Below are 13,417 nucleotides of genomic sequence, written 5' to 3'. Positions count from 1 at the left end.
AGTGAGTCCCAATTTATTTGAGGAAGTATGTCATTGTTGGTAGTGTTTAGTTCTGGGTTAGTCCTGAGAAAGAAGTGCTGATGTGGTGCTGATGTGACGGCTAGTCCTGGGAGGAAGGAGTGTCACCATTAGGAGCACTCTAATAGTACTTCGATATTGTATCCTATAAATAATTGCATAAGTAATAAGTCATAGTCTTGTGTAACCTGTGAATAATTACGTAAAAACTGTAGTGACCCGAACTTTTCCATGTTTATAAATATTAAATGAAATTGATATTTACATGATTAAATATTTCCAACATGTTAAGCAATCAAACTTGTTAAGACTTGATTAATTGAAATAGGTTTCATATAGACAATTGACCACCCAAATTGACCGGCGATTCACGAACGTTACAAATTCGTGAAAACTATATGATGTTATATATATAGACATATATATGGTTAACATGAAATTATGATAAGTAAGTATCTCACTAGGTATGTTAACAATGAGTGATATACATAAAAATGAGTTTATTGAATTAAGAAACTCGAAACGAAATATATAACGATTATCGTTATAACAACGTCTTACTAAATACATATGAATCATATTAAGATATTGTTACACTATATTTAAATATGATAAATGATAAGTAAACATATCATTAAGTGTATTAACAATGAACTACATATGTAAAAACAAGACTACTAACTTAAGGATTTCGAAACGAGTCATATATGTAACGATTATCATTGGAACGACATTTAAATGTATATATATCATATTAAGATATATTAATACATCATAATATCATGATAATGTAATTATTTAACATCTCATTAGATATTATAAACAATGGGTTAACAACATTTAACAAGATCGTTAACTTAAAGGTTTCAAAACAACACTTACATGTAATGACTAACGATGACTTAACGACTCAGTTAAATGTATATACATGTAGTGTATTATGTTGTAATAATACACTTTTGGAAGACTTCAAGACACATTTCAAAGTACTTCTATTTAACAAAAATGCTTACAATTACATTCTCGTTCAATTTCATCAACAATTCTACTCGTATGCAACTGTATTCGTACTCGTACAATACCCAGCTCCTAGACGTATATACTATTGGTATATACACATAATAATTCAACTCTTAGTAGCCCTAGATAGTCAACAAACATGTAGAACCAACAATTAGACAAATAGCATGACTTATGAGCAAAGAAACAAAAACAAGAACTCCTTTTAACCCCACTCACCTTCACCACTCACCACCTACTCCATTTCACTTCCAATTTTCTTCCCAATTCTCTCTCAAAACACACACACTCTTCCATGAACGTCTAAGTTACTATTTTTCCAGCAAAAATCATCAAATACAAGCTTTGGTTATTACCTATAATCATCATAAAAACAATTACTCAAGAACACATCAAGAACACTTCCAAGTTTACAAGTTTAATTCCAAGTTTCCTAATCCATTCCAAGAAATCATCTAAGATCAAGAAACCTTTGTTATTTATAGTAGGTTATCTTTCTAAGTCAAGGTAATATTCATATTCAAGCTTTGATTCAATTTCTATAACTATAACTATCTTAATTCGAGTAATAATCTTACTTGAACTTGTTTTTGTGTCATGATTCTATTTCAAGAACTTCCAAGCCATCAAAGATCCTTTGAAGCTCAAGTTATATTTTCATCATTTCCAGTAGGTTTACCTACTAAACTTGAAGTAGTAATGATTTTCATAACATCATTCGATTCATATATGTATAACTATCTTATTCGAAGATTTGAACATGTAATCACTAGAACATAGTTTAGTTAATTCTAAACTTGTTCGCAAACAAAGTTAATCCTTCTAACTTGACTTTTAATCAACTAAACACATGTTCTATATCTATATTATATGATAAATTAATGATTTAAAATCTGGAAACACGAAAAATACAGTAAAATCGGACATACGCCGTCGTAGTAACACCGAGGTCTGTTTTGGGTTAGTTAATTAAAAACTATGATAAAATTTGATTTAAAAGTTGTTCTTCTGGGAAAATGATTTTTCTTATGAACATGAAACTATATCCAAAAATAATGGTTAAACTCAAAGTGAAAGTATGTTTTTCAAAATGGTCATCAAGACGTCGTTCTTTCGACTGAAATGACTACCTTTACAAAAATGACTTGTAATCTGTATTTCCGACTATAAACTTATATTTTTCTGTTTTGATTCATAAACTTAAGTTCAATATGAAACTATAGCAACTTGAATCACTCAAAACGGATTTAAAATGAAGAAGTTATGGGTAAAACAAGATTGGATAATTTTGCTTGATGTAGCTACGTGAAAATTGGTAACAAATCTATATTAATCATATCCTAGCTAACTTATATTGTATCATACATGTATTCTAATATATTATGTAATCTTGGGATACCATAGACACGTATGCAAATGTTTTGACATATCATATCGACCCATGTATATATATATTATTTGGAACAACCATAGACACTCTATATGCAGTAATGATTGAGTTAGCTATACAGGGTTGAGGTTGATTCCAAAAATATATATACTTTGAGTTGTGATCTAGCCTGAGACGTGTATACACTGGGTCGTGGATTGATTCAAGATAATATATATCGATTTATTTCTGTACATCTAACTGTGGACAACTAGTTGTAGGTTACTACCGAGGACAGCTGACTTAATAAACTTAAAATATTAAAACGTATTAAAAATGTTGTAGATATATTTTGAACATACTTTGATATATATGTACATATTTGTTATAGGTTCGTGAATCGACCAGTGGCCAATTCTTACTTTCCGACGAAGTAAAAATCTGTGAAAGTGAGTTATAGTCCCACTTTTAAAATCTATTATTTTTTTGGGGATGAGAATACATGCGATTTTATAAATGTTTTACAAAATAGAAACAAGTAATCGAAAATACTTTCTAGGTTGGATTATCGAACCGAATATGCCCCTTTTTAGCTTGGTAGCCTAAGAATTAGAAAAATGACCCCTAATTGACGTGAATCCTAAAGATAGATCTATTTGGCCCAACAAGCTTCATCTGAGTTATGGATGCTTTAGTACTTCGATTTATCATATCCGATGAGAGTCCCGGAATGATGGGGATATTCTATATGCATCTTGTTAAGGTCTGTTACCAGGTGTTCAACATATGAATGATTTTTATCTCTATGTAGTTTGCGAAATGCCTGATATGAGATGTGTTATAAAAATGAAATCTTGTGGTCTATTATTATGATTTGATAATATGTAGGTTAAACCTGTAACTCACCAACAATTTTGTTGACGTTTTAAGCATGTTTATTCTCAGGTGATTATTAAGAGCTTCCGCTGTTGCATACTAAAATAAGGACAAGATTTGGAGTCCATACGTGTATGATATTGTGTAAAAACTGCATTCAAGAAACTTATTTTGATGTAATATATTCTTATTGTAAACCATTATGTAATGGTAGTGTGTAAACGGTATATTTTAGGTTATCATTATTTGATAATCTACGTAATGCTTTTTAAACCATTATCGATAAAATAAAGGTTATGGTTGTTTTTAAAAATGAATGCAGACTTTGAAAAACGTCTCATATAGAGGTCAAAACCTCGCGACGAAATCAATTAATATGGAACGTTTATAATCAATATGAACGGGACATTTCAGTTGGTATCCGAGCGTTGGTCTTAGAGAACCAGAATTTTTGCATTAGTGTGTCTTACCGAGTTTTTTAGGATGCATTAGTGAGTCTGGACTTCGACCGTGTTTTTCTTCAAAAACGATTGCTTAACATTTTTTGTTGGAAACTATATATTATTAACATGTAAATATTATGTGATATAGTAATCTCTTAACGTGTTTGATATTGTGTGATAGATGTCTACCTCTAGTACAAATCCCATCGACTCACCTAATAATAATGAAGAGTCGAATATATTTTGGGAAGATTCACAAATTCTCGAAGAGGAACCGGAAGAAGAGGTTCCGGAGGAGGAAATATTAGAAACCACAGAAAAACAGAAAAATAAAAGAAAATCCTCAACCAATGGACCAAAGTTAATAATGATCAATGGTGTTTCCGCCAAGGAAGCAAAATATTGGGAAGATTACCAATTTTTCGATGAATCGGATCCCGATGAGGATTCCGATGATGTTATAGAAATTACTTCGACCTAATTTAATAAAAAAAAAGAAAATAATAAGGGAAAAGGTATAAAAATAGAGAAACCTGATTCCAACCCCGATGAACTTTATATTTATCGGCAACATCCGTATTGTAACAATAACCCGGGAACCTCTAAACCACCAGATTTTTCTAAACCATTGTGGAAAACGACGACTCGTATTAGAGGAACACCATATATCCCTAGAAAATTAGGAAAACGAACCAAGTCCGAAGAAGAAGAAACCAGTGATTCAGATTAGAGGGTTGTAATCATGTTGTGTATTATATGTATTGTAGTGTGCTTGTACTTTTATATTCTATGTAAAAATTGCTTGTATTGTTTGTTAATTATCTTTTACGAATCTAATCCTTGTCTATTTTACAGTATAAAAACACAAAATGGACGTTAAGGGTAGACAACCGAATATTTTAGAAGGCCTACCAGAGGATATGATTGATGAAATCTTGTCTAGAGTCGGTCAGAATTCATCAGCACAATTAGTTATGGCGAAATTAACTTGTCAAACATTTGAAAGACTTTCTAGAAATGCCTTAGTTTATAAAAGGCTTTCCTTTGATAGGTGGGGTATATCACAGTGGGGAGACCGTAAGTTACGCCGTGTTTTCTTTAAAGCGTTAAGTGCGGGGAACCCAAATGTAATTTTACGCTACGGGTTAAGAACCTATTTTAACTCAACATATCCCAACATAGGATTTTGTGAGTTAGAAAGAGCTTCTAACATGCAACATAAGGAAGCATGTTATGCTTACGGGTTAGTGATGTTCGTTTCTCACCAAAGTGAGAAAAAGAATAACGAATTACAACTTTTAAATAAAACCTTTCCACAAGTGACGGATTCAGTAGTTGGGGCGAGAAACAAGGTTTTTAGATTATTACGGGGCTGTTGGACATTACGAAACCCTCGTCCCTTTGACGACATTACAACATGCTGTCTTGTCAACAGTCACAACGGTAATGTTCCACAAGACCAAGGATGGGAAGTAGTCTTAGTAAAACCAGAATGCATGACTTGTTTATGGAAGTATGAACAACGTGTCTTTATTGCCTGTGTTGAACGACTTGCGTATTAACTAGAATTGTCTTCGCAACTGTTTTGTATCAGAGTTTTTATGTGCTATATTTCATGCTATATGTAAAATAGCGGTATTGTAAGTTTGTAAAATATTGTATAAAAGTTTGAATGTGAAATATTATTATAATCAGTTTTCCATATAGAATTGTAGTAGTTGAATTGTATGTTAGCTACTAAGTATGAACTTAACGGGTAGGTATTACCCGAATTAAAACTTATAAAATGCTAATATGAAGAAAAAGCTTTTATAAATGAGTTCATATTATGCTATGGAATACTATTGACTACTCTTAATATTCTATATGATTAACTTAATTCTTTTGGCTATTTTTGAAGGAAATGGCACCGACTACTCGTCAGAACTTGAACACGAGTGAGGAAGACTTCCGTACTTTCCTTGCAGCAAATATAGCCGCAGTACAGGCTGCAATGCAAAACAACAATAACTCAGGGTCTAGCAGTGGAGTTAACTCCACAGGAAACCGTGTAAGATGCTCCTACAAGGCTTTCACTGCCTGTAAACCTCTGGAATTCGATGGAACTGAAGGACCAGTCGGACTGAAATGAAGGACCTAAAAGGTCGAATCTGTGTTTGCTATAAGAAAATGTGCTGAGGAAGATAAGGTAAAGTACGCCACGCATACCTTCATAGGTACTGCGTTAACATGGTGGAATACCTATCTCGAACAAGTGGGACAAGATGCTGCTTACGCACTACCGTGGTCAGCATTCAAACACTTGATGAATGAGCAGTACCATCCCAGAAACGAAGTCAATAAGCTCAAGACAGAGCTTAGAGAATTACGAACGAAGGGATTCGATATCACCACATACGAAAGACGATTCACCGAGTTTTGTTTATTGTGCCTAAGAGTGTTCGAAGATGAAGAAGAGCAGATCGATGCGTTTGTAAAGGGGTTACCAGTGAGAATTCAGGAGGATGTGAGTGCAAGCGCGCCCACTTCAATGCAAAAGGCAAGCCGAATGGCTCACAAACTTATAAACCAGATCGAGGGAAGGATTAAAGAGCAGGCAGCCGAGGAGGCCAAAATGAAACAAGTCAAGAGAAAGTGGGAAGAACCCAGTGACAAGAGTCACAATTTCAACAATCAACACCACAATTACAACCACAATCGCACCATTTTTCGCAACAACAAGCGCAACAAAAACCATTCCAACAATAACAACTACAACAATTATCCCAACAACAATACCAACCGCAACAACAAAAATCCCAACAACAATCTCAATAACAACACTGGTAATCAAAATCAGAAAATTCCGTGTCTAAGGTGTGAAGGGTACCATCCAACTACTTTTTGTCCAGCAACATGTACCAAATGTAATAGAAAGGGTCATGATGCAACGAAGTGTGAAATTTATGGACCATCGGGTAAAGGAACAAGTAATGCCCACATTATTTGTTATGGATGCAGGAAGAAGGGCCACTACAAGACTACGTGTCCAAACCAGGGAAATAATAATGGGCAAAGCCGTGGGAGAGTTTTTAACATTAATGCGGAAGAAGCGCAGGAAGCCCCAGAGCTTGTTACGGGTACGTTTCTTATCGATTTTTAATCTGCTTATGTTTTATTTGATTCGGGTGCGGTGATAATGCTAAAAATGAACATATATTTCATAGCATTATCCCTCAAGAAAGACAAGCTTTTAGTTGCAATTGTTCTATTCACAAGTAATATTCGTTTAAATAATAAAAGGTGAAGACAAAAGACAGATTCGATGAATTGAAGACGCAAACGACCAAAAAGCTCAAAAGTACAAAGTACAATCAAAGTGGTTCAAATTATTAATAAGAAACGTCTCAAAATTACAAGAGTACAAGACGCAAAACGCAAAATACAAGATATTAAATTGTACGAAAGGACGTTCGAAAATCCGGAACCGGGACCAGAGTCAACTCTCAACGCGCGACGCAACGGAGCGAAAATTACAAGTCAACTATGCACATAAATATAATATAATATTTAAATAATTCTTAAAATTATTTATATATTATATATATTTATTAAAAACCGTCGGCAAGATGCAAACAACCAAATGTGGCTGGATCCAGCTGGCCATGCGATCGCATGGCCTGGAGGAGCAATATATATCTTTTTCTTTCCTTTCTCTCATACGTAAAATATATATATATATATATATATATATATATATATATATATATATATATATATATATATATATATATTATAATTTTAATTTTAATTTTAATTTTAAATTCTAATAATAAGGGTATGTTAGCGAATGTTGTAAGGGTGTAAGTCGAAATTCTATCCGTGTAACGCTACGCTATTTTTAATCATTGTAAGTTATGTTCAATCTTTTTAAATTAATGTCTCGTAGCTAAGTTATTATTATGCTTATTTAATGCCGAAGTAATTGTGATGTTGGGCTAAATACTTAAATTGGGTAATTGGGCTTTGTACCATAATTGGGGTTTGGATAAAAGAACGACACTTGTAGAAATTAGACTATGGGCTATTAATGGGTTTTATATTAACTAAACGATACCTCGTTAATTTAATATATAGACTTATAATTTGACATATTTATATATAACCACATACGCTTGACTGGGCACGGTGGGCGGGATATCTATAAATACCAATAATTGTTCATTTTACCGGACACGAAACTGGATTAATAGTTAATAGACTTGTTGAAACAGGGGTGGATTACATTCAAAGGTAATTGGTGTAATTGTTAACAAAGTATTAAAACCTTGGTTTACACGCAGTCGATAACCTGGTGTATTCATTAAACAAAGTATTAAGACCTTGTTACAATTTGAATCCCCAATTAGTTGGAATATTTGACTTCGGATATAAGGATAATTTGACGAGGACACTAGCACTTTATATTTATGACTGGTGGACTGTTATGGACAAAAACCAGACGGATATATTAAATAATCCAGGACAAAGGACAATTAACCCATGGGAATAAACTAAAAACAACACGTCGAACATCATGATTACGGAAGTTTAAATAAGCATAATTTCTTTATTTCATATTTAATTGCACTTTTAATTATCGCACTTTTATTTACTGTCATTGTATTTAATTGCACTTTTAATTATCGTACTCTTTAATTATCGTCATTTTTATTTATCGCATTTTTATTTATCGCAATTTCATTATCGTTATTTACTTTACGCTTAAAATTAAGTTATATTTATTTTTAATATTTTACATTAGGTTTTAACTGCGACTAAAGTTTTAAAATCGACAAACCGGTCATTAAACGGTAAAAACCCCCTTTTATAATAATAATACTACTTATATATATTTTTGTATTTTTACAATTATAAGTTAAAAAAAATATAGGGTTAAACTTGGCTAGAGTTCCCTGTGGACGAACCGGACTTACTAAAAACTACACTACTGTACGATTAGGTACACTGCATATAAGTGTTGTAGCAAGGTTTAGGTATATCCACTCTATAAATAAATAAATCACTTGTGTAAAATTATATCGTATTTAATAGTATTTTATAGTAAAAATATAACTATTTCCTAGTACGCCTCGCACACATCAAGTATTTTTGGTGCCGATGCCGGGGACTTCTTGCTTAAATGCCGGAAGCGCAATGCTATATATAAAAAAAGATTTTATTAGAGTTTTATTAAGTTTTTATTAAAAATATACGTTTTTAAAAAATATAAAAAAAATATACAAAAATATAAAAGAAAAATATCTATATATTTATTTTTAAGAGTTTGTTTAAAATATATAAAGTTAAAAAAGTATTTTTATTTCTATTTTAGTTTTTAAATATAAGTTTTTATTATTTTATATAAATATTTATTTATTTTAAAAACGGCAAAACAGAAAAAAGAAAAAAAAAATATATAAAAAGTACTCGGCCCGATCACTGTTGCAGCCCAGCATTTGGCCCGAAACCCTACTTCATGCGATCGCATGAACCCGAAGGCAAAATTTCATGCGACCACATGAAGTGATCTGACACGTCCCATGTGACCTGGAACTGCATTAATTACGGGGTAATTATTATTATTATAATTTAATTAAAACCCTAATTAGGGTTAATGTTTTTAATTATTTATTTTTAGTTTTTAATTAATTTATATTATTTAGTTTAATTAGTTTTAATAAATTATAAAATTAATAGTTTTATAAAATAAATAATATAAAAATAATATTTTTATAAAAAATGTACTTTTTGCAACTTTAAGTTTATTTTTATATTTTGTATCTTTTTATTCGTTTTAGCGTAATATTTGTATTTTCGCTCATAATTAGTTTTAAGTAATAGTTTTTGCCATAGTTATTTTTATTTCTAGATTTTTAGGCTTTGCCTTAAAATCCCTTAAGTATTTTTTCTTTAGACTAATATTTAGGTGCTTTAGAATTTTGCGACGCCGTTTTAATATTTTAGTACCTTTTTAAGTTTATACTGTTTTGGATATAGAATTCTTTTTAAGCTTTAATATTTTTAGACGCAACTTTTAATTCTTAGTTTTTAGACTTTTAAGTTTCGACGCGCTACGCTCTTTTTATTATTTTTCGACCTTTTATTTTTCAACGTTTTTCGACGCGCTCTTTTTCTTTCTTATTTTTCACCGCTCTAGTTTTTAGGACATAGAATTTTCTATTTCTTATCTAAAATTTCTTTAAACTTCAACGAAAAATTATTTTAAGTGGTTAAATTGATAGACATCCAAATTTTCTATTTCGTATTAATAGTTGGATTTGTTAGTGGCTGAGTTGTGAGCTTCCGATTTAAAGGGTTCTGGCTCCGTGCTGCATCTATTGGCTATTCGAAACGTGGGCAAAAGCAGAAAAATCTATTAATTTGATAACTTATATAATTTTTATTTTTATAACTAATAGGATATTCAGTGAATGCACCGAACAAAACGTTCACCACCTTTTGTACGTTCACCACCTGTAACTCGATCAAGACATCTAGCCAATATTGTCGCCGTTGATTTTTCTTTAGAATCGTCATCCAGTCAACCAAGTACTCCAATTCAAATTTCCGATAATCCATTTTTTGAACCCGACCTCACAATTGAGAATCCGGAGGATATTCAGGGACAAATCAGAGATCCTGAACCACTAATCTTTCCTCTGGAACCACCAATCATTCAAACGGAGATTGTCGAGGAACAACCCATTAAATCAGAATACTCTAGTGATTCAGATTCAACAAATTCAATCATGGAAAATCTGGAACCTCTAAGTATGGAAGACCGAATGAGAGCTAACCGCACTGGCCAAGGTCAAGCAATTACTCAACCAGACATTAATGTGCCAGATTATGAAATCAAAGGACAAATTCTACACATGCTAACTAATCAATGCCAATTTAGTGGTGCACCGAAGGAAGATCCAAACGAACATCTTCGTACTTTTAATAGGATCTGTACTTTATTTAAAATCAGAGAAGTGGAGGATGAACAGATCTATCTCATGATATTTCCCTGGACTTTAAAGGCAGAAGTCAAAGATTGGTTATAATCGTTACCTGAAGGGGCGATTGATACATGGGATGTTTTAGTTGAAAAATTTCTTAAACAATTCTTTCCGGCATCTAAAGCCGTAAGACTTCAAGGAGAAATTGTTACGTTCACGCAAAAGCCAAATGAAACTCTATATGAAGTGTGGACAAGATTTGGAAAGTTATTGAGAGGATGTCCGCAACATGGTTTAGACACCTGTCAAATAGTACAAATATTCTACCAAGGATGCAACATCACTACAAGGAAAGACATCGATATAGCAGCTGGTGGTTCCATTATGAAGAAAATCGCAACTGACGCTTACAAAATTATTGATAACACTGCTTCCCACTCACATGAGTGGCATCAAGAAAAAGATATCGTTAGATCATCTAAAGCAGCTAGAGCCGATTCTAGCCATGACTTTGATTCCATTTCCGCAAAGATAGATGCTGTCGAGAGACGAATGGAAAAGATGACTAAAGATATTCATTCAATACGAATTAGTTGTGAGCAGAGTGGAGGACCACATTTAACAAAAGATTGTCTCAGTATTGAACTAACAATGGAACAAAGAGAGAATGTTTCATACATAAACCAAAGGCCTGGAAATAATTATCAGAATAATTATCAACTGCCAAGACCAATCTACAATCAAAATCAGAATTATAACCGAAATGTTCCATACAACAACCAACAAGGTCCTAGCAATCAACAAGTATCCAACAATACTTACAATTAGCAAAGACCTATTTTTCAAAACAAACCACCACAAACCAATGATAAAAAGCCAAATTTAGAAGATATGATGTCGAAGCTAGTTGAATCTCAAACACAGTTTTTCACATCTCAGAAACAAACCAATGAACAAAATGCTCAAGCATTTAGAAATCAACAAGCTTCTATTCAAAATCTGGAACAAGAAGTGAGCAACCTAGCAACGTTAATAGGTAAAAGAAAACCGGGAAGTTTACCTAGTGATACAAATGCTAACCCCCGGAATGAAACAGCTAAAGCCATTACCACAAGAAGTGGTATTACACTTAAACCACCTGAAATACCTGTAATTTCTAATGAAGCTATTCCTACCCTACAAGAACCACAATCTGAGCAAGATAAGGAAATAGAACCGGTAGTTGAAAAGGTTAATGAAGATAACACAGTTAAGGCAAAACCTTATGTTAAACCATACCAACCACCACTTCCTTACCCAAGTAAAATGAGAAAAGGGAGACTTGAAGCCGAGCAATCCAAATTCTTGGATATGTTTAAACAAATAAATGTAAATCTTCCTTTCATTGATGTGATATCAGGAATGCCTAGATATGCTAAATTTCTGAAAGATCTAATCACAAATAGAAAGAAAATGGAAGAACTCTCGGCTGTTACTATGAATGCTAATTGTTCTGCAGTGCTGTTGAATAAGATACCAGAAAAATTATCTAATCCAGGAAGTTTCACAATTCCATGTTTTCTGGGTAGTTTTAGTTCAATAGAAGCATTGGCAGAATTATGTGCTAGTATAAATTTAATGTCGTATTCACTATACGCTAAACTAGACCTTGGAGAATTGAAACCAACACGAATAAGCATACAACTAGCCGATCGATCAGTAAAATATCCTAGAGGGATAATGGAGAACATGCTAGTTAAAGTTGGTACTTTAGTATTTCCAGTAGATTTTGTTATTCTAGATATGGAAGAAGATTCTCGAGTTCCTCTCATATTAGGAAGACCATTCTTAAACACAGCTAAAGCAATAATAGACGTGTTCGGTAAGAAACTGACCCTAAGTATAGAGGACGAGAGTGTTACCTTTTCAGTTGATAGAGCCATGCAACATCCACAATCTGCAGATGATACATGTTATTATATTCAAACTATAGATTCACATGCAGAATTGTTAGAAGAATTTTCAGAATTACAAGGAACAGGAGAATGTTCTTTAGGAGAAGGAATTGAACCAATTGATGAAACTGAAATGTTAGCTACACTTATGGCTAATGGATATGAACCAACAACAGAAGAAATTCAAATGCTAAAAGAAGAAGACAAATATCGATACAAATCATCGATAGAAGAACCACCGACATTAGAGTTAAAGCCACTTCCAAACCATTTGGAATATGCTTATTTACATGGTGAATCTGAATTACCTGTAATAATATCGTCTTCTCTTACTAAAAATGAAAAATCACAACTCATTTCTGTGCTAAAAGCTCATAAACCAGCTATTGCATGGAAAATTCATGATATTAAAGGAATAAGTCCTTCGTATTGCACACATAAAATCCTTATGGAAGAAGGTCATAAAACGTATGTGCAACGCCAACAAAGACTAAATCTTAATATGCAAGATGTTGTTAAGAAAGAAATTATTAAACTGCTAGATGCAGGTTTAATTTATCCAATTTTTGATAGTCCATGGGTAAGCCCAGTTCAATGCGTGCCTAAGAAGGGTGGCATGACTGTAATCACAAATGAGAAAAATGAGCTTATTCGTACTAGGACTGTAACAGGATGGCGTGTTTGTATTGATTATAGAAAATTAAATGACGCCACCAGAAAAGATCACTTTCCCTTACCTTTCATTGATCAAATGTTGGAAAGATTAGCCAGAAATAGTTACTATTGTTTTCT

This window comes from Rutidosis leptorrhynchoides, chromosome 8 (genome assembly GCF_046630445.1).
Source record: "Rutidosis leptorrhynchoides isolate AG116_Rl617_1_P2 chromosome 8, CSIRO_AGI_Rlap_v1, whole genome shotgun sequence".
Classification (NCBI taxonomy): Eukaryota; Viridiplantae; Streptophyta; class Magnoliopsida; order Asterales; family Asteraceae; genus Rutidosis; species Rutidosis leptorrhynchoides.
This window is presented reverse-complemented; position numbering follows the sequence as displayed.